General features: G+C 39.4%; 1 long non-coding RNA gene across 10 annotated transcripts in view; it reads left to right on the top strand.

The window, feature by feature from the left end:
* LOC111934628 (uncharacterized) overlaps positions 1-20,448 on the top strand; it is a 141,458-nt gene that overhangs the window by 85,881 nt on the left and 35,129 nt on the right. For 5 of the 10 annotated variants that reach the window (XR_015275581.1, XR_015275576.1, XR_015275575.1 and 2 more), the window contains 3 exons: positions 5,866-6,032; positions 6,707-6,949; positions 8,665-8,797. This is a non-coding gene — a long non-coding RNA (uncharacterized LOC111934628). Of the gene's footprint in view, positions 1-5,865; positions 6,033-6,706; positions 6,950-8,664; positions 8,798-15,399; positions 15,513-20,448 lie in introns of all 10 variants that reach the window. The other 5 variants (XR_015275582.1, XR_015275577.1, XR_015275574.1 and 2 more) reach the window with 3 other exon arrangements.

The following is a 20,448-nucleotide window of genomic DNA, read 5'->3' as shown; positions in this document are numbered from 1 at the left end:
GAGGGGTACAGCCCTCTGTACCTACTTAGGGTAGGGAACCCAGCAAACTCTTAGTCTGAAACTGCTAATCCCGTGTCACACAATCAGAGCCCCACCTGATCCGTTTTGTGCTACCAAATGGCCTCAATTATCCTCTGATCTTGTTTGAGCTGGTTTTCAACAAGATTCGCAGTGCCAGCAGAAGTTGCCCTGCCTACTGCCATTCTCACTGTGTGGTCTTGCTCAAATGTTGTCTTTTTTTCCCATCTCTTTTAAAACAGAATCTGCTACCTAAGATACTTTCAAAAGTGAAAAAGTGTTGATTTCATCTTAGGAAGAAATTATTTGCTTAACTGTGAGGATGATGGGGAACTGGCATGGGCTGCCCCAAGAAGCTGTGGCTTCACCACCCCTGGAAGTTGGATGAGGCTTGGAGCAACCTGGGATAATGAAAGGTGTCCCTGCCCACGGCAGGGAGGTTGGAACAAGATGATCTTTTAGGTCCTTTTCAACCAAAGTCATTCTAGGATTCATTTAAAAATACTCTTAAAATTAAGCTTTTTGAAGCCAACAGAAATCGAGCGACATAGATGGAGAAATGTACTGTTTGTTGGGGAATGTTTACACTGTGTATCTTTTGTGCACTCTAAGTCAAATGAAATATTTTGCAGAATCTGTTGTATTTATTCTCAGTCTTACTCCCTCTTATAAAATAGAAAGGATTATATTCTGCAGTTAAAGATTAGTGTTTTGATTTGTTTTTCTTTTTTTTTTTAAATGGGTATTTGTTAAACTTATGTGATGGCACTGAAGAGTAAAAATGCTGTTCCAGCCTCTTCTTTCTTCCAGAAAAAATGCTAATTGGCCTGATCTGCTTTTTAATAGTGGCATCTATTACCTACTGAAGCAAATAAATTTGTTTAATTCCCATTTACTTTTATTCTCTTGGAAGGATAGTTCATTTATATTTCATTTCATGTAGGACACTCTGGACTTGAGCTGTCTTGTAGCAGAGAGGGCTGGAGAATGGAGCAAGAACTGTATTATTGAAGAGCTCCACAGCCACAGACTGGGAAAAGCATGATCGGATGTGATTTTCAGAACAGATGCCCAAGCAGAGTTGGCAGTTAATTAAAAGCACTATGTACTTAATGATTAACTAATCACAGCATGATGGCATTCAACGGAGATGCAAGAAACTTCTCTGCTGGATTCAACAGAGAAACTCCTAATGTCTGCCTTCAGGGTACCGTGCTTACAGCCGTTTGCTTTTGCATTACCAGCAGAGACAACAGGAGCAGTTAGGCTGGCAAATTTCATTAAGCATTGCTTAGTTAAAACTTTAAAAACAGAAAAGATTAACTTAGTCAATTCTGTATCTGCTATATGTATAACAGAGTGTGGCTTTAGCAATGGTATTTCACAGCCGTGTTGTCAAGCAAGTGAGGGCAAAGCACTGTGAACATTTAATCAAGCTTCATGAGAAAGGTGTAGTAAGTATTTTTTCCATTTTACCATGAGTAAATAAGAGAGAGAGAGATTACACAACATAAGTGACATATCTGTAAATAACAGTCTGGAATGTTCTAGATATTTACCAACAGATTATGTTTCTTTTTGGTTTCATGAGGGAGTCATGCTTACAGTGCAAATCCTACATTTCAAAGTTTTTTTCTTCACCACTTTCTCCAATATTTTATTTTTTTTAATATTACCCTCAAATATTCAATTCTTTTGCACAGGAGGTGTCTTTTTGCCTGAATTTATGTACAACACCTAGCACCATAAGGTCTAGTGGTGTGACAACACAAATACATAACAATATTACATTTCTGCATTTCATAGATCGTGATCACAGAAAATCTAGTTATGTGCAAAATGCAATGCAGGAAGCTGAGCCATTTTCAACCCAATTAGAAAGCAAATTTCTGAGAAATCTCTGGGGTGATTGCTTTCTTGTCACAATTCTGCTTCATGGTGTGGATGCAGTCCAGATAATTAGAGCTAAAAAGGAGAATGACAGTGGATTTAAAAAAAAAAATAAAATTACCATTTGAATTCAGTGATGATACTGAAGAGAACATTTTAAAATTATTGTTAGAGATTGCCAAAGATAATTGTTCCTGTGTGATCATGTTTGGCAATAAAAACCCACTACTTTCGCCAGTAGTGAAATGCTCTGCTTGGGTCCTGCTCCTGACTCGCACAGGCTGCAAGTGCAGGATACTCAGCCTCTATCTTCTTGCTCCTCAGATTCATGGGTAGCAGAATCCAAAATGCTTGGATGTTGCAAGATGCAACATGCAAGAGATGCCTGGAGTAATTTTGCACATACACTCTGTACAAGAGATCCTTGGCTGGAGCAGGGTATCTCACCCAACACCAAAGCAGACTGGGGCTCTTGATACAGCTTGAACGTGCTTTTCTTCCTTGCAGTTAGATCTAATGCAGGAAAAAAAAGTGTTTAGAACCTCCAGTGTTCCTTTTGACATGGTCAGCTGGGTTCTGTGTTTCAGTACAAATTAGCTTTTCCCAAAGCAAAGCCTTTGGAAATATAAGCAACCAGCTGTTTTTTTTTCAGGCAATAGGTGGAATAATAAGACTGGCTGGTGCCTCTGTGGTGGCGGCAACCATTCCACCCACATTCTCATCAGATGCTCCAGCAGTCAGATGAGCTGTGAGCTGCAGGCCAGGTACAGCAGGTAAAGGTTTCAAGTAGACGTCCAGTCCCTTGGTGTCTGGATAAAGCCCACATGTCCTTCTCTGTCCTTGTGGCACTGCTACAGATTTTCTGGTTCTGCCACAGATAGGACAAATTTGTTTTGCTCTGCGTGTCACCTTGTGGCTGTTGGCATGTAACTCTGCAGAGCTGAGACCTTGTCCCAGAGATTTGCATGTTCTGACTGGAACACATGGACAGGGCATCCAGGGGTTGTTGGTCACTATCCAGAAGCCCAAAAAGATAAAACACCTGTCAAAATCCCTGATTTTTCAGTTCTAGCTCCCTGGTTGCACTATGGAGGAGCCAGTACAAAGTAGCTAAGCTAATGATTATTCCAGGATAATCTTTGTTAAAGTAAAGTTGCTTCCAGACCCTTGTCAGAAAAGGGGAGACCTGAAGGCTGCAATGCTATGTGCCTTTGGAGTGGAACTGCTACTGGACTTCTGTTGTGGTCAGTGCATGCATCTCCAGATTTGGGCACCCCTTTTTTAAAAGGAGCAGTACCTGTTTCTTGCCATCCAAATAGTAATGAAGAAAGACATCGGAGGAGATGGACCTGTCAACAAGCTTTCCAAGAGAAGTTGTCTACCTGTTTACCTTTACTGTTTAGAAAGTAAAGTAATAGTGACTGACCAAGTTAGAGGAAAGAAGGAAATCAAGTAATAGCACAAACTGATCTGACAGTACCTCTCCTTTGCTGCTCTGAACAGAAAAAAGCAATAAACAGAAGTGTTGCTAAAGTGAATGTGCTCAGTGCTTTCCATGTATAGAAGAATGTAGTGTCCTTGTTTCCAAGGTAGGAAAACAAAGGGAAGAAGTGCAACATGAGCAAAGCGTGAAGTGGCTCCTCTCCATGGTAACGTGTTGCATGAGTAACATCTTTTTGGTGATAAGGCGTGTAGGAAGCTCTTGAGCCCCACAGGAAAAAACTGTCTTGATGGCTCTCTGTGCCTTCTCTGGGACAAATAAACACACCATGGATGAGAGATACTTAAAATTGTATTTGGGTTCTGTGATGTTACTTTGACATTATAATGGACTGCTGCCAACATATCAGAATTTTCCATGGTCTTTCTGCTTTTTTTGAAAAACTGGCTTATAAAACTAATATTACTTTTAAAAAGGCAGCTCATTGAAAAGACCATTGTTTTAATGGGAAGTTACAGTGTTGAAGCACCTATTACAGTATCCTGGGTGTAGGGGAGGCTGATCTTTCTCACAGGATGGCAATATAAAACTGTGACCAGTGGGAAAAGCAATTAAAGGAAAATATTTCTCTGTTAAGATTCTCCTCTAGGTTTTCAGTCCCTTCAGGACAGAAGCCCAGGAAAGAGATGCCAAGTAAGAACAAGAGCAGAAAGCATCACACGTGGTGGCTGAAGCACTGAGTTGCTCTGTGGAAGGAGCCAGCCCCAGTCACACTGATGCCAGGATGATTTTTTGCCTGTTCTTTTATATATGTTTTATGTATCCTCAGTATTCTTAGCATGCATACTTGTAATTCCTTAAGTCTGATAATTTAGCATAGCCCTAGTATTTTTTTAGGCCATGAAACCAAACATCCTAAAGGCCTCTTAGTGGGAGGCTGGAAAACACTATGCTATCTTGGGAAACCAAGGTCCTCTCTAGAACATACCCTGTAAACTAGAGATCTGGCCCATCCAAGGGGGAATTCCTTGGATGGGGGAATATCACACAATTGGGTGACATTGAGGCTATAGGCCTCCCATTTGGGCATCCTTGTTAGATATGATAATTTGTAAGGTCAATAAAATATGTGACCTATCATGTGTGTACATTGCATCACATCACACCTTGGTGACGTGGTGCACCATAAGGATCCTTATTAAATACTGACGTAAAAACCCTTTATCCCTTAACCATGTCTGGCTCTTAGTTTTTAAAAAACAAGGAAAGGCATCAACATCTGCTCAGCTATGGAGCCCTGATGTTTCCTGGCATGGAAGTGGTGGGCCATCAGGAGAGTCCTGATAGTGTTTTCCGCTCTTTTCCCCTGATACCTACTTGACATTGTCAAGCTGGCAGAAGAAGAGGGTCAGAGATGGACTGAGTGGTGATCTTGCTGATCAGTCTGTATGTGCCTGCATGTGAGGGTGAGATCTCTCTGTCACTTCCACAGCAGCTGGTCCATGCTATGACTGGAGCATTGATGAAAAATCAATGTTTGCCAAATAGAGATATTAAAGAAGCCACAACAACATTAAATCAACAATAAATTTAAAAGCAACAGCAACAAAAAAAATGTTGAAGTTAGTATTTTCAGGTCATGGAGAATAAGCAAACTTGCAAAATTTTTTGAGTTTGTTTTGTTTGGTTTTGTTTGTTTGTTGGTTTTTTTCCCTTTTTTAATGCCAGAGATTTCTATGAAAAGATAGCTTGCAGTAAGAGCACTGAGCTGGTGTGCAAGCTGATTTCCATGACCTTTGGAGAAATCCTACTCTGTATAATTGTTAAAATGAGAAAAATCATTGAGACCTGAGTTTTAACCTACAATCCTTACTCACTAAGTTGTTTTTTTAGTGTTGTGGACTATTAAATGATAAAAGTAATTTTTCATTGTGTTTGTCTCATTTCTATGTTACACTGAATTTATAAAAATGCCAGTTATTTCTTTTAACATAGGAAGAATTTTTAAATGAAACTTTTTATCAGAATTAATGCCAGTCCTGTAAAGCAAGTTGGTAACAATATGTTAGGGTACTGGATTTCGTATTTCATATTGAGCAGGTATTGTTCTTCTGTGAGAATTAGTGGAAGTACTAAATACATTTTTCAAAGCCTGATCCTGTATTATTTCTACTTAAAGGATTATTCACCTTTGCTAAGGATAGCCTAAAACATGCAAAGCAGGGTAGTGGGGTAGATCTGTGAGAGATATGTGCAGTTTTCCATTTGCCATGTGTGGTGCATTGTAGTTTTTCTACTTCCTTACAAAAGAAAAAGAACCATATTTTTGAATAGGTATGCATTAGCTACTGAAACATTTCAGAAAATGTGTCTCAGAGCAATACAATACCTTTCCCTCCTATTTCTATACAATCAAAACTGATTTACAAAGAGAGACATGCTACTTGGAAAACAAACCCTGAAATCAAACGGTGGATTCTGCTGATTGCCATGTAAACTTCTTGCTTCATTTTCAGCATACAGAAGCTTAGAGGATGAATTGACCTTGTACAAACTTAGCCAACCTCAGCAATCTCCTGCCAGATGTGTGCTTCATTATTTAAGTGATACCACACTGTCAGACTCCTCCTGAAATGAAGTGGACATGCCAATGCAGCGTCTGGTCCTCAGATCCTTAGTTCCTGTAAGTAGAAAACCCTGTACAGACGGAGAGCTGATTCCATGGACTCCAGGGAGACTCACGTGGGTTTGAAATGTTAATAAATGCAGTTCAGGCCGCTCTGAAAGTGCTGTCCTGAAAGTGGTAGAACTTTATAACTTCTGAGGTACTTCATGTCTCCATTATAATGTTTCAAAGTTCAGCATTTCTAATGTTTAGGTAGATTTGATTACTGACAACTGCTAATTATTTCCTTTTTTAGAAAGCATGTTAAAACCACTTGATTTTAGTAGCAGGCTCTGTGCATTTATATTTCCAAGAAACTGTGTGCTGTTATATTAGACTTTTTTATGTTTCCTTCTGTGGGTATATTTGGGAGATTGTTTGTTTTGGGGTTTGATTTGGCTCTTTCGTGTTTTGCTTTTGTTCCAAAGAATTGGCATCACTGTCATAGTGAGCACCTGTAAGACACACTCCCAGAGGGCCAAACTGGCCAAGTGAGTCCCCAAGACTCAACACTTGTTCCCTTGCTTAGCAGGCTCAGGCTGCAGGGAGGGAAGGCTTTAAAGAGCTGAGGTTCCCTCTACAAATTCTCCTGGTTAGGACACAAGTACTGCCCTTTTACAAAAAGTCCTGTGATAGCTACTGAAAGGAGCTGGATGGAGTAATCAGTAAAATCTGACCCTTTCTATTTCCAGAGTGGGCAATGTAAATGGCATGGCAGGTCTGGGAGATCCACAAAGCAGCAAAAGTCAGCCGAGGCGCTGTGGAGAGCAGCCTGCTCCGGGAACAGGAGAAGCAGGAATAGCTCAGCTGAATCGGTGCAAGCCATTCCATGAGGGCATTTCATAAGTGCAGTTTAAAAAGCATACTGGCATTCTTGCAGGGAGCAAGGGGGACTTGTGGCAACACTTACTTTTCACCGAACTTGATGGTTTTTGGTGAGTTTTACTTTCTAAATAAATGTGTGCTTGGAGGCAACAAGGATGGTAGTCCCTATCTGAACCTGATGACTCCTTTTTCAGGAGGTAACTTAAGAATTTCACATCTCACTTAGTGCCAAATTTAATTTAATATTTTCTTATAAAGATTACTTTCACAGTGTGGAGGCATTTGTTGTAAGCAAGGCCTGAAAAATTCTGAGCATTTAAAAGTGTGCAGCAGAGCGTGCCAAATTAAGCTGGTTTTCTAAGCAGAGACAATTTCTTTGATTTTCATTTATTTATTCATGTGTAATTATTTAAAATTACACATGGAGCTAAAAGAAAATTCTCTTAATTCATGGGATAAAAAAGCCATTTAAGCTTTCCAAGGATGCACAGTACTGCAACAGCTGAAAGAGAGTTCTAATGATGTGAGGGCTATTTTATGTATTCCTTTATGTATTACTTTTGGAGAGGAGGAGTTTCTTTCATTAATTGATGATATTTAAAGTCTTTGGCATTTCCTTCTTTGGATATTCTGTAATCCATTCAGTCGTCATGCTAAGTAGCTTCACTCCTGTACATTTTTGTATATCTGAGGTGGGGCTCCAAGCTTCAGGTAAATGGTTTGTGTTGTGCAAGGTGTTATACTGCTGTTGGATTAAAGATTTTGCTTCATGGGTCTGCAATCCAAATAGAAAAACAAGGAAAGAAGGAAGGAAGTAGATGCTGTCTGAGGTATCTGCTCAAAAGCTGAGAGCAGGGAAACAAATAAAAATTCATGACTAAATACAGTCAATACTTTTACACAGTACCAGTATTGTCTCTACCTTTGGTGCAAGCCCTTCTTGGTTTTGAAGGAACATTTCCAAACTCTCATCAAATCTACCACTCTTTTTTTGTTTAAGCAAGTTATGTTAATAATGTAAATATAAATTGACCATACTAAGATATGTTCATGCATATTCACAAATCAGGTTTATTGTCAAAGTTATGGACAAATTAAACATTAGCTACAAAATGGAGCTGGTGTAATATGTTACTGTAGTGGAGATCCTCCAGAGAAAGAGCTTTTGCAGTTAAATCTTTCACCATGCATTCATACCACAGCTGGTCTCAGAATTAGTGACCAAATAGTGTGTGCACACTCAGAGATGCAAACTGTTTGTGTTTCCCTTGGGCCTGGAAACAGCAGACAGGAATTTTCCTCAGAGGAGAAGGAAGCACTGGAAGAGCGCTGCCAGAAGTCTTGAGGTTTCCCTTTCCAGGCAAGGAAATTACAAAGGGAAATTATCAACAGCTCTCAGCTTAGTCTCTACTGCTGCTTTTGAAGAAATACATGGTATTGCTTGTAATACTGCAGAGCAGTCTGGAGATACTTGAAGAACAAGGAGGCACTGCAGTCAACTGAAGTGACTGCTAAAAGGCTGGGTGAGAGCTTCCCCAGAGGTTCCCCATGGCACCTGGAGACATCTTTGAATATGGCTGTACTTTCCTTCCCACGCATCAAATGGGGAATCTTTCTTTACCATGATGTAAAGGCAAGATATATCAAAGGTCTCTTGAACCCAGTCCTGCTCCAGTAAAATCTGCCTATGATTTGTCCAGGCTTGCAGAACTGTAAGCTGACTATGGTCAGCTTGACCAGTTTAACACTCTGCTCTCTCAACTCTTTATATTGGGACTGGTTTAGGACTACAGTAACACAGCTTTGTTGCTTCATTTTACTTCAGGGCATGGACAGACCTGGAAGTCGTGTCAGCCATGAAGGTCAATGGACATATCTGTGAGGATGTGGCTGGAGGTACTTGGAGAAGGAGAAAGCATCAAAACCACTCCTCCCTGTGTGTACATCTATATCCAGAGGTAAGTCAGGATACTGAAATGAGGAGAAGGGAGGGGAAAGCACAAGTTACTTGCCTTTATAGCACTGTCAAGAACTTTTTAGTTTTCTTTGTTCAAAAGCATTTGGGAACAAGAGGGGACAGCTTAAGAGAAAAGTTGCTCTAATGGAGAGAGATGTGCCAGCAGGTCATCCTGAAACTGCACTTTAACTGTATCACTATGGATCATCCCCCATCTGACACACACTCTGAGCTCTTTAAAAATCCAAGCACAAGATGTTTAGCTTAAAATTATTTAACAATACTTTTATTGTGTTAAGATCCACTTTTTTCCCCCCAGTGTTGATAAGTCTGGCCCCCAGCCTATGCTGCTGGTGCCCTGGTGCTGGAATACACAGATTGTTTTAGGGAAACTTATTTGATGCCTGTTTCAAATATTGGAAATTTTGAATATATTTTGCCCCAGAAGCTTTTTTTTTGGCAGTCAATTCTATTTCAGACCTCTTAAAAACTAGTTCTTTAAAACTCATGAAAACAAAACTTACATTTTGAACAGGTCAGTGAAATTATTTCAGCCCTCGGTTTACAGTAGCAATAGAGACCAAAAGCATTGTTATGCTTATTTAATATTTTGAGGGAAAACCCACTCGCACACCAAAGGAATAAAAAATGTAGGCTTTTTAAAAAAAACCAACCATTTGAAACAGTGGCAAGGTTTCCTCTCCAGAAATACCATTTATTCTGTATTACAAGTAGTCTTTTTTTCCAGGGCTCATCAGCCTGAAGCTGCATCAACAAAGGGTAGTACTTGACTTTAGTAAAATTCAGCAATTAAGAAACATCACTGAACACCTCAGCAAACTAGTATTTAATAGCTCTGGACCATGCAAAGGCTGAGCATTCAATTTCACCTTAAATGCTTTGCAATCATAAATATATTTTGAATAACAAGGTAATTGTGCATGAAAATTGTTAGTTAGGTATGCAAATGGATTGCTACACTCTGGATCTGAGAATTGTCTTGGCTGCTTCTGCTTTTAAAAGAATGTATCCTCATGGTTAATTGTCCTTATTACCTCTTTCAAAATTCCTTTAACAAAATATCCCCAAATTCTAGTCTATTTTCTTTGTGAATAATGTCATCTTATCAGTCCATTCTAAAGCTTAGTTTGCCACAGAGGTATTTATAGAGCAGCAAATTATTTGCCTGAATTTGGTTGCACACAGTTCTTAATCGTCTTTGACAACCAATACTCAGCTCCCTCTGCATTCAGTGCTGTCAGCATTTGTGTGCATGGTGCACCTATGCAGCAGCTCTGCCATTTTCATCAGCAGGGTTAAAAACAGGTGTTACCTGCCAAACACACAGCACTGGTGGGGAAAAGATACCAGTGGAAAACAGAAAGGGAATTGAGAAAGCAGCAGCACAGTAAATTTGCCTCTTATTTAAAATGCAAGATATTTATCGATGGAAGTTTTAGTTCTAATTAAAAGTGGCATTTTGCTGAACTGTCCAATTTGAAGATGAAAGAGAATTCATTCAGGTGTGCACAGAAAGGACTTTGCTCATTGCAGTAGTGCATAGTGAGTGAATGTAGTTAGTGATGAAAACTTTGGGCCAGTGTTCAGAGCCCAGCCCTGATCTTCGAGTACCTCTCCTGCAGTGCAGAGACAAACAGCACCACAGGGTTTGTACAGAGAATATATTGGAAGTGTTTTTCCTGAGAAATCAGTGGACTCCAGTTTCTCACTTCCAGGAGCCCCCTGGTGCTGAGAGGGATGAAGAGTCTGTACCTAAGTCACAACAGAAATTTTGCAAGTTAAAACCACTTTTCTTACCCAAGTCCCAGCAACGTTGCTTTGGCCAATTCTAAGGCCAGTATGCTATTAGGAGCATTAACAGTAGATGGTGCTGGGTGTTGTTTATAGAAGTCTTCTCGAGTACTTTGACTTTCCTGTTGTTCTTGGCTGCCTGTGGTAACAGTCATTGTTGCTGCACCTGAACCCTCAAATCCACAAACTTAAAATCAGAGCTTCAAAAATTTGCTTTCCATCAAATACATTAAGGAATTTAATTTGGCAGTCTTCTGTGGTCATTGAAAGACAGGTGATAATCAATTTTCTAAGATTTTCTGCTATTGCAGTACTTGTCTTCTTTTTGAGGTGTTTGGATTGATTTTGGAGTCACAAAAATGTGGTCCTTCATCCTTCAGAAGCCAGAGAGAAAGGATAGTATTATGAATAAACTCTATCCTTGGCTGCTATCAGAGAATTCCATAGGTATAATTATGCCATGGAAATAGATAGTATAAGAATCAAGAAATCTGGAATAGAGCAAAACAAGGAGAATGCCTGAAGTGCATTATCCCCTGCAAAAAAGAGTTCAGGCTGTGTGTCTATCTCATGTGGCATTAGGAAGGATGGGTTGTTCAAATAAACAAAAATGTAAAAAGCCACTAAGACAAACTTAGAATATCATCATATTTCCAAGACATTATCACAATGTGTGAGTGCATATATGTAGAAAAGATTTTTCTTCTACTAGTGTTTTTACAGTTCTCATAAAAAAAAACAATAATCAATCAATCAATCAATAAATCAATCAACATTAATATAGGAAAGAGGGAGAGAATAAAATTCACGTTAATGTATGCTTCTATGTTTATATTTGTGCATTTTCCCAAATATTTTATCAGATGGTCTTTGGCCAGTTCCTGATCTATTTCATGAGTAATCTTTGTAACAATGAAGGGAAAAGGGAAGGTTGTGTCCTGCCCTGTTTGTTCCCCTTCCCTGCAGGCCTGGGCTGATCTCTGCTGAGATTTGACAAACGGTGGTGGGTGCTTTCCTTACTTGTGAGTGCAGACTTCAACTTCATGTGAGCAGCAGCTCCCTGTAAAAGCCACAGGGAGCTGGGTTAGTGTGTCCATATAATGATGTTTGAGGATCTTATTCACACCACCATTTCTGTTGCATTTTTTGTCGTTTTGGGGGTTAATTTTTTTGTATGCTTTCTTTTAGTTTTCTGGTAGGTTTAGCAGTAAAAAATGGGATAAGAGCCTTACATAATTCCTAATGCTATTTCTTCCCAGTCTTTTGAATGATTTCTGCTTCAATTCAGTGTGTATTTATTGCTTCTTCTCAAATTCATGATCTGAAAATTTTTAATCAACAAAAATATTTTCCTACTTATCATGTATTAGAAGTTGCAATGCACCATCCTGTGATTTTATTTATTTATTTATTTCCTCCCTGCCACCACTTCCCATTGCCCTGTGAAGATGCTAGAGCCACTCATTTTTAGTGCCAATAGTTTGATCAAATGAGCAGCCATCAGAAGTTTTCTAGTATTTTTGCTATTCCTTTTGTTATAGTGCAGACCTAAAGCACAAATGCACTGCATCAAACACGAAAAAGGATTATTTAAGTATTGTGTTACTTAAGTCTTCAAAGCATTTAAGCACATTTTAAAAACTATTATTAAAATGCAATTTTTAGAAAATGTTCAATACCCAGAGTTTGACCCACCAGAGAAATCACTGGAGTAGTTACTCTCTTCTTTTGAGTATTGACTCTGTTGGCCTCATTCTGCTACACTGTCGATCACCGAGTCATGCTTTTGTTGGCCTGTCATTCTGCAGAGATCAAAAGCAGTGAGAATCAAGCCTTTTGTTAGCACACTAAAGCTTTACCACCTGGAAAAGTGTGTCAGCTTTTTTGATTTATTTGTTCAGAATTTTTCACTTATTGCCTTCTGGGTCAAATGACAAGTGTTTGGAGGCAGAGTGTAGCTTCAAAGTCCCCCTTTTTAAGGAACCAAATTATGTAGCTCACCTTGGTAGGAAAAGTATTTCTGATCAAGACAGTTTACTGCATCAGGTTTCTCAAAGGATGAACCTACTGCATCTCTAAGCTGTTTTTCTTCACTAGCCTGATTCATCTAGTGAAAATGGGGGGAGGCAAGTACAATTATTCAGGGCCCAAAGGCAGAGGATGAAAGCAGAAAAACTGGCTTCTCTCTTCATGACTCTCTCTTTGGGAAACAGCTTTTGCTTATCTGAAGGAAAGAAAAAAAGAAAGAAAATTATTTTCTTTATTAACTTTTGAACAAGTATGTAACTCAACACTCAAATCTATGCTCAGTGACATGTTTTCTTCCTAGCTTTGCTCTAATACTTTTGACAATCCCCATTATGCCAAATATATTATAACATTCTCTTCTAGAAATCAATCTGTAGTGGCAGCTGGCCTGGGCTACTACTTTAGGAAATCACAGATATTTTAAATTTCATAATGTTTTTCTCTAGAAATATCATAATAGGGAAAAAGAGAGGTAGAATTTTTCCTTAGATGAGCATATGCCAGACCTGCTTTCATTTGAAGAGCTGCGATTGTCAGAGGTCCAAAATGGGCCAAGTCAAATTAGCACTAATTAGCACTAATTCAGCAGCATCATTTGTGCTGTAAATGCTGAATTCACCACAACTTACTACTGCCTCATCGTGGCAGCCTGTGAATAAATCCTTAAGTACCTCGCAGATGCTCTGATGTTTAGAGGGCATAAACCTTGCCACTGGCTAGGGAGTGTGGTAGTCCACATTTATGGGAATTTGGTACATTGAAAATACCTTCCTGTTTTAATATGGTACAGGATTAACTAAGTACCCTATTTTTGTAAAGCATTGTTCAAAATTTCCCTGAATTCTATCTGGTAGTTGCATTATTAATCTACTTGGTAAACTAAAATCTGAAAGATTTATTTATAAGAAAGGGCTTTTTACACAGGCATCTGCCTGCCTGCTTGCCTAATTCCCCTCTCCCATTTAGAAATCCGAGAGTGAAGGTGGCTGCCTATGAAACAAATAATGCAGAGGGTCTCTTAACAAAGCAAGGGGCTATGGTCGCTCTTCTCCTGCAAAATTCAGCGGCGCTGCTCCCTGGCTGGATGAACAGCTGTGGCAACAGCCCTGAGCAGGAGGAAAAAGAGTGGCAGAGGAGATGGAGCAGGAGAGGGAAGGCAGCATTTGGTCGAGCAGTTGGGTAGAGATGAATTTTAAGCAAGGGAGGGTCGGCAAGAGGTTTTTGAAAATGTTCAAAACATTGAGCTGTTAGTATGTCCCATGATAATGAGGAGATCACTGAGAGATGGGCTAGAAAGAATTGCATGAGGATGCCTAAATACGTTTGATTTGAGCAATGTTTCTAATGCTGATGAGACTGGACATGCTTTATGGGACTACTTGAAGTTTACTTTTACATTTTAATCATACTAAACTTTCTGACAGTAAGAAAACAAAGGAACTGTCTCTGCTTCTTCCCTGAAAATATGATGCAGAATCAAACTTTTTCTATCTCTGCCTTAGAAAATTGATAATGCTCAAATATTTTTAAATACAAACAAACAAATGCCAACAACCAAGAAAACTCCAAACCTTGTTTAATGAATCATCGTGAAGAGCGGGCTGCATCATTTTATAATGGAGTTTCTTATACAAGGCAATGACACCTTCAGTAGTAAAAGAAGAAGCTGCCTTGGAATGGATGTTTTTATTGGTCATTCATCTACTGCACTGTAAAATAGTAAATGATCTTTTTGATGTCTCCTCCCAGCAAACATCAGTTCACATTTTCAGGGTTTCTGTCTGGTAATTGTATACTTTAGGGGATGCTGCTTAAAAGTGATAAAACATGCTATGGATGTGATGACATAAAATTAATTTATAATGCCACTGAAGAAGCATATGTTAAATGCTTCTCTCAGGGCTAAGTAGGGTATTTAATCACCAAAGTTTTGGTCTTTGGCCTTTTAAAATGCTTGATTGCATACATTCAGGATGCATGGCCCCCAGGGTGTTACACAGAAGTTTGGAAAGGTTGAGTTTTGATAACAGAACATTGTTTGCATTGATTTCTTCCGGTATTCACTAAAATTTACAAAAAAATGTAATCAGCACATTTATGTTTCTATAATCTCTGTAACAATAAGCACAGGAAAACGGCTTTTTAAATCTCTGAATTATAATTGCAAAAATGATATTATGAGAGCTTATGATTCAAGATTGTATTTCCACTTGTGTTAACTGTTAAGATTAGTGATGTCTGCCTTAGAGTTTGAATTTAAAAAGACATTGTATCTGGTTTATTACTATTATTATTATTATTATTATAATATTATCCTACAGTCTCATGCAAGCCATAGAACCATTTTAGCATAAATTCCTTATGTAAATGCTATTATTAAGTGCTATCAGGGTTGAACACCAGTCATTAAATCCTTCTGAGCAGTAACAACTGGGAGAGTTTAATGGAGCCCTCATCAAAGATGAGCATGGAAGAAGATGGAGAGAAGCTTCTGTGCATGCTGCCTGTAGCCTGGAGGGGAACAGAGCAAGGAGAACCTCTATAATTTACTGTGCTTCTCTGTTGTAGGGAAAAAAAGAATTAAAACATGTAACCTAAACCAAAGCCCAGTAAAGCCTGTGGGAAGCTTTCTGTTAACTTCAATGTGCGCTAGATCTGGTTGATAGATTTCTAAAATACAAAGCATTTCACATGGTGTGTTGAAGAGGTTTTTCCATGCAATGGACACACATAATGAGATCTTTCATTCTCTCCTTTTCCCAGATTTGGCCTTGAAGAAAACCCTAAAGCTGAATGTTGCTGAACTTTGGGCAGCTAGATTCTGACCTGAATATTGAGGACAGAGTCTTTGTGTATTTTTGTTTGTTTGTTTCCATGTAAGTTCTTTCTCCTTTGCTGCTCTGCTCTTTATCATCTGCAGGGTAAAGGGTTCTGAACCAGAAATAGATTTGCACATGGAGATCTGTGCTGCAGGGGCAATAGCTCTTCTTTTCACCCCACTGCAATGTGCCAGTTGTGGGTAGGGAGATGAAAACTCCACAACTTGTGAACCAGGTGCTCATGAGACAAAACAGCCTCATTTACTATGCAGAGCTCACTTTCATACTTGATTCAAAACTTCTGGGATTAGATAGCTATTGGCTGGGCTCTCTCTCCACCCAAATCTCTGGGCAGTGATGTGCTTCCTTCTCAGCTTGAATGGGGATGTCTGAGGGTCCCCTGTGTCTTACCCAGGGACATGTTCAGGCTAGGTGAGTTGGATCTGTGTTATGGTCAGATTTACTGTGTCCAGCCCAGGTCAGCTGTACTGTAACAGCCCACCAACAAAGCTGGCTGCTTCTCTCCTGCATCATCAGCACTGAGAGGTGGAGGGTTACCTCTATACATCCATTCTGCCAAGCGTCTCTTCCTCAGCAAGAATGCACAAGGTAGAATATCTTGTAGAAAGTCAAGATTTGCCTTTCAGGCAGTTGGATATGAGGACACCAGCATGCCATTGTATCCCCCTAGATGATTTGGTCATCTGTTATCTAGTTTCTTGAGTGGCTTTTTGCACCAACCACTCAAGTATCAGAAATATATATATCCCAAGTATCAGAATGATTTTTTTTTTTTTTTTATTAAAGAGTCGGTTTCCTTTCCTCTGTGATTCTTGACAATGTGATTCATGGGAGCAATGAGGAATTCTTTTTCTGCACAAAATAATTCATTGTTCAGGGAGAAAATTGTAGTGCCCTCTTTCTATCTGGAAAAGAGATATCATTGCAGAGAAATCATACATTATTTCTCATTTGGCACTTGAACATTGACTCTATAAGTGTTGCGGTTACTTTTTGGATTGGGCATCTATTTTCCAGGATTTGGAGTGCTGCAGATTCCAAAAGCCATCTCCTGCTTATATATATTACCACAGGTTTTCCCAGAAACACAATTGTCCTTAGCTGGCTGTTAAAGTCACTGACAAGCCTTGAGAAGAGAGAACATAAGGCTCCAGCTGAGCAATAGTTCTCTACATTTTCTGTTCCTTTCCATTTGAAGATTGGGATGGAGATGCTGCGTGCTATTTGGGAGGGCTATATACTTACTTAGTGAACAGGAGTGAGGGGACTCTCCCCTTTGGGCAGCCTGGGACAGGGAACATGTTTAGAGACAAGTCTTCCCTGTTTTCTCAGCAGTGTTTGACTGAAGCATTCATTTTGCTGTCTCTAGCCAAGCTCTCAGTTCAGTTCCTACAGACTGAGAGCCTGCTGCTGTCACCAGAGAGTCCAGGCAGGAGAGCCAGAGCAAACCCTAGGGCCGGCAGCAGGCTGCCCCATGAAGTATCCCCAGCTCTACACCTGGCTCCTTCAATTTTCTGACAGCAATTTTTCATTTGGCTAATTTTGGGACTTCACTGCATGAAGGAGATGGGGCAAGCAGGGGAAGGTGACTTTGCCATTATTTTAGATTAATTTATTATTTTTTAGAAATTAGTCTGAAAGGTCCAGGAACAGATACAGAGTGAGGAAAAGAAGTGCTTTTGTTGCCAAAGTGACATCACTGTGCATTTATGTAAGGTTTGTCTTTCCCTTTGCAACTGAAAGTAATGACACATCAAAGTTGCTTCCTTCAGTTGCTGGTTTCCTGTAAAAGTTTCAGTTTTCTGTGTTTTATCCCAAGATCATGTGGACACCTCATAGTCAGTACTCAGCACACAAGGCAAAGACAGAACACCTGCTCACGCTCAGCTTAATTCCTTTAAGTGCTCTCATAGATGTCAAACTATAAAAGCAGCACAATGGAAACTGTCTTGTTTGCATTGTGGAGCCCTTTTTGATATTCAATATCACAAATTATTTTAGTGAGTAGATGTGATGAGAGCTTTATAGAACTGCAAACAGTCCATGAAGATAATACCCTGGGGCTGCTCATTTGCCTAGCACAGAGCATATACTCAACTGGTATAACACAGTACAAATATTTACTAAAATCAGTTTTCAGTGTTTACCTTGGAGTAGAGAGCACATTCTGAACAATTATTCTCTTTTGTGCCCAGCTATGCAATGCAGAATATATTCAACAGAGTCCCGCAGTTAAGCCATGAATCCACACACAGTGAACTAAGTTGAAATGTATCCTGTTTTATTAAGCTGACCACCAGAGAAATGAAAGGCACAACTAGGCTCAGGATTCTATATCAGAAACTATGGGTTTAAACACAATTATGACTTTTAAAAATATATTTAGCCATAATTAGCAAAATCCAGCCCAGAAAGGCCCGTGAAAAGTTTACTGTTGCATTTCCAGTGTCGTGCTTAAATAATGAAGTGGATGCCTTTGGCAAATGCTTATCAGCAGCTGGTAGCCCTGAATATTTGGGTTGTACAGAAAAGCAGCAAGCTGTTCCTCATGGTACACAAAGCCTGGGCTCCTGGGCAGCACTGTCAAGGTCTCTCACAGGAGAAGTGTTTGTGCTTTTGTGTCCCACTGAAGGCTGTTGGTGCCACTGCAGCTTTGGCAACGTGCTGCTGCTGTCAGCAGGGCAGGTCCATTGTGTTACCAGAATATGAGCTACAGATGTGACTCCTCTTAGTGTGTTTCATTGGTAACATGGTCACATTCTGCTTTTCATCTACTCCTTTAAGCAGTTCTTCAGTTTCTTTGCTTCTCTGAAATTGAGAGAAATGAGTTTAGAAGGATGCAGATGAAAATAGTCCATGGAAAGAAATTTTCAATGAGGTCACTTTGCCATTTCATCAGATGAGGAGGAGCTTAAGAACAGTGGTTCAGGCTTGCAATGAATGCAGATTTCTGACAAAAGGTAGAGATTCTCAGACATTCATTAAACAGTTTATACCAGGCATATAATCTTTTTCAAATACAGTACCAAATTTTTATGTTGTAGACATAAATCATAAATTGAAGTCGGGTGACTTAACAGTTAATGTTTGTACTAATTAGAGAGAGGATAGACCTGCAGTATCAAAAAGTCCTAATGGGGTCAGGGATGAAATACTGCAAGAAATTCTGTTTTTTCCTTCTTTGTCTGGGGGCCATTATCTATTTTAATTCCTCTCTATTGAAATATGAATCATGTGAATCCTACCTTTAATTTGTTTCTTTATCAGTGCTTTGTTGACTTCATAGTTTATACAAAACACAGCAGGGGAGAGCTGTGAGACTATGTATCAAGCATTATAATGCATTAGAGTAATCACATTTCTCTCTAACACATCAGATTTTATCATCAAGTTTTATGAGTATAGGAGTTATTTTTCTCAGAATCTCCTGAAACTATTCATCTTAATTAACAGTAGTATAAGCTTCTTCATAAAGTTGGAATACATTTTATCATGAAGAAATTTAGTGGTAAATGCACCTGCTTATTAGTTCTTAACAAAGTGATGCAAAAAAATTAATTTCTATGGTTCAGAAAGCTTTCTTTTTAAAATTAACTTGAAACTATTAGTGCAAGGTAAGAAGTTGCAGTATTTTTCTCTCAAGGGACTAGATGGTGAACTCTGTGGTTCACAGAGCTCTGAGAGCTCCTGAGCCCCATCCTTACACCGGACAGACTCCAGTATCTGCTGATGTAGTGTCAGCTTCCCAAGGTATACAGGCAGTTGTTGCCTTTGTTCTCCTTGCTGCCATGTGACAGGTTTTCCTATCATCATCTGTGGATATATAGGTATTTTTTGTCTTTTGACCCTTGTCCAAAAATGCTTATTAATTAGGGGTCAGCAAATGCATCACAATTTCAAAAGACATATAATACAAATATAAAAATACATATAATGCAGCTGTTGGTGGGCATGCATGGATTTCTTAAATGTATGCTCAGTGACAGCTCACCAAATTTTCAAGGTAAAAGAAAACATGAGTCAAATAGTTCCTGACCCCTGAGCAGTGCATGATGGCAAGCTGGGGTACCAGTTCACAAACAACAGTTCCTCAGTAAACTGGCACTGGCCTTGAGAATGGTTTTCAACAGTGTCATTTCTAGTGCCAGGTTTTCTTCTGTGTTTTTTTTCTTTTGGGAGGGGGGTGGGGTGGAATTGATGAATAGAAGACCCTGAATGAAGACGTTTGGCATTTGTTTTCTGATGTGGCAAACAAAGAACAGCACGGTCATAGTGGTTTTCAAGGCCTCCTTATTCATCAGCAGCCTTAAAGTATCTCTGCCATGTCATTATGAAACACTGTGGATATTTTTTTTCATCAGTTGCAAAGTAGGATTTAACAAGGGAAGTGCTCAAAGAATGATAAAACAGTAAGAGACATCTTGTACATTTGAATAGGGCATTTATAGATTATTTCTACTATCACCTTTTTTGCTATGGGGTGGTTCACCCTTTAAAACCCTCAGCATTATTCCAAGTTATCCTTGCAAGATTTGCCTTTGGGTGAGCATATCCCATTCATCTCTAAATTCTTTATAGCCTCATGCTGGATTCTGTAGGGCTTCTTGTATTTAGAAGTAAAGACATCCCACAGTTCTGATTGTCTGAGAGCAGGAGCTGGTTTGGCACTGTGAGGCTCTAGAATATCATCTGCCCTGCTCGCTGGGGCTGGGCAGGAGCCAGCAGACATGCTGAGCTTGCTCTGCCATTGCAGGATTGTGTCCTGCTGGGGGGAGCTCATGTGCAGAGTGGCTCTGACTGTGCAAGGCTGCTTCATGGCTGCTCTCTGAGCACCCTGCACTTCCATTTTCTAAGTGAAGATCCAGCTGAACAAGCATGTTTTTATCTGGGTATTGCAGTCTTACTGCATGAAAAGATTATTTGAACTCTCAGAGACCAAAGCTCTTTGAATTATTTTTCTCACACTGATGTT

This window comes from Cyanistes caeruleus, chromosome 12, assembly GCF_971803275.1.
Source record: "Cyanistes caeruleus chromosome 12, bCyaCae1.hap1.1, whole genome shotgun sequence".
In the NCBI taxonomy this organism is placed as follows: Eukaryota; Metazoa; Chordata; class Aves; order Passeriformes; family Paridae; genus Cyanistes; species Cyanistes caeruleus.
This window is presented reverse-complemented; position numbering and strand designations above follow the sequence as displayed.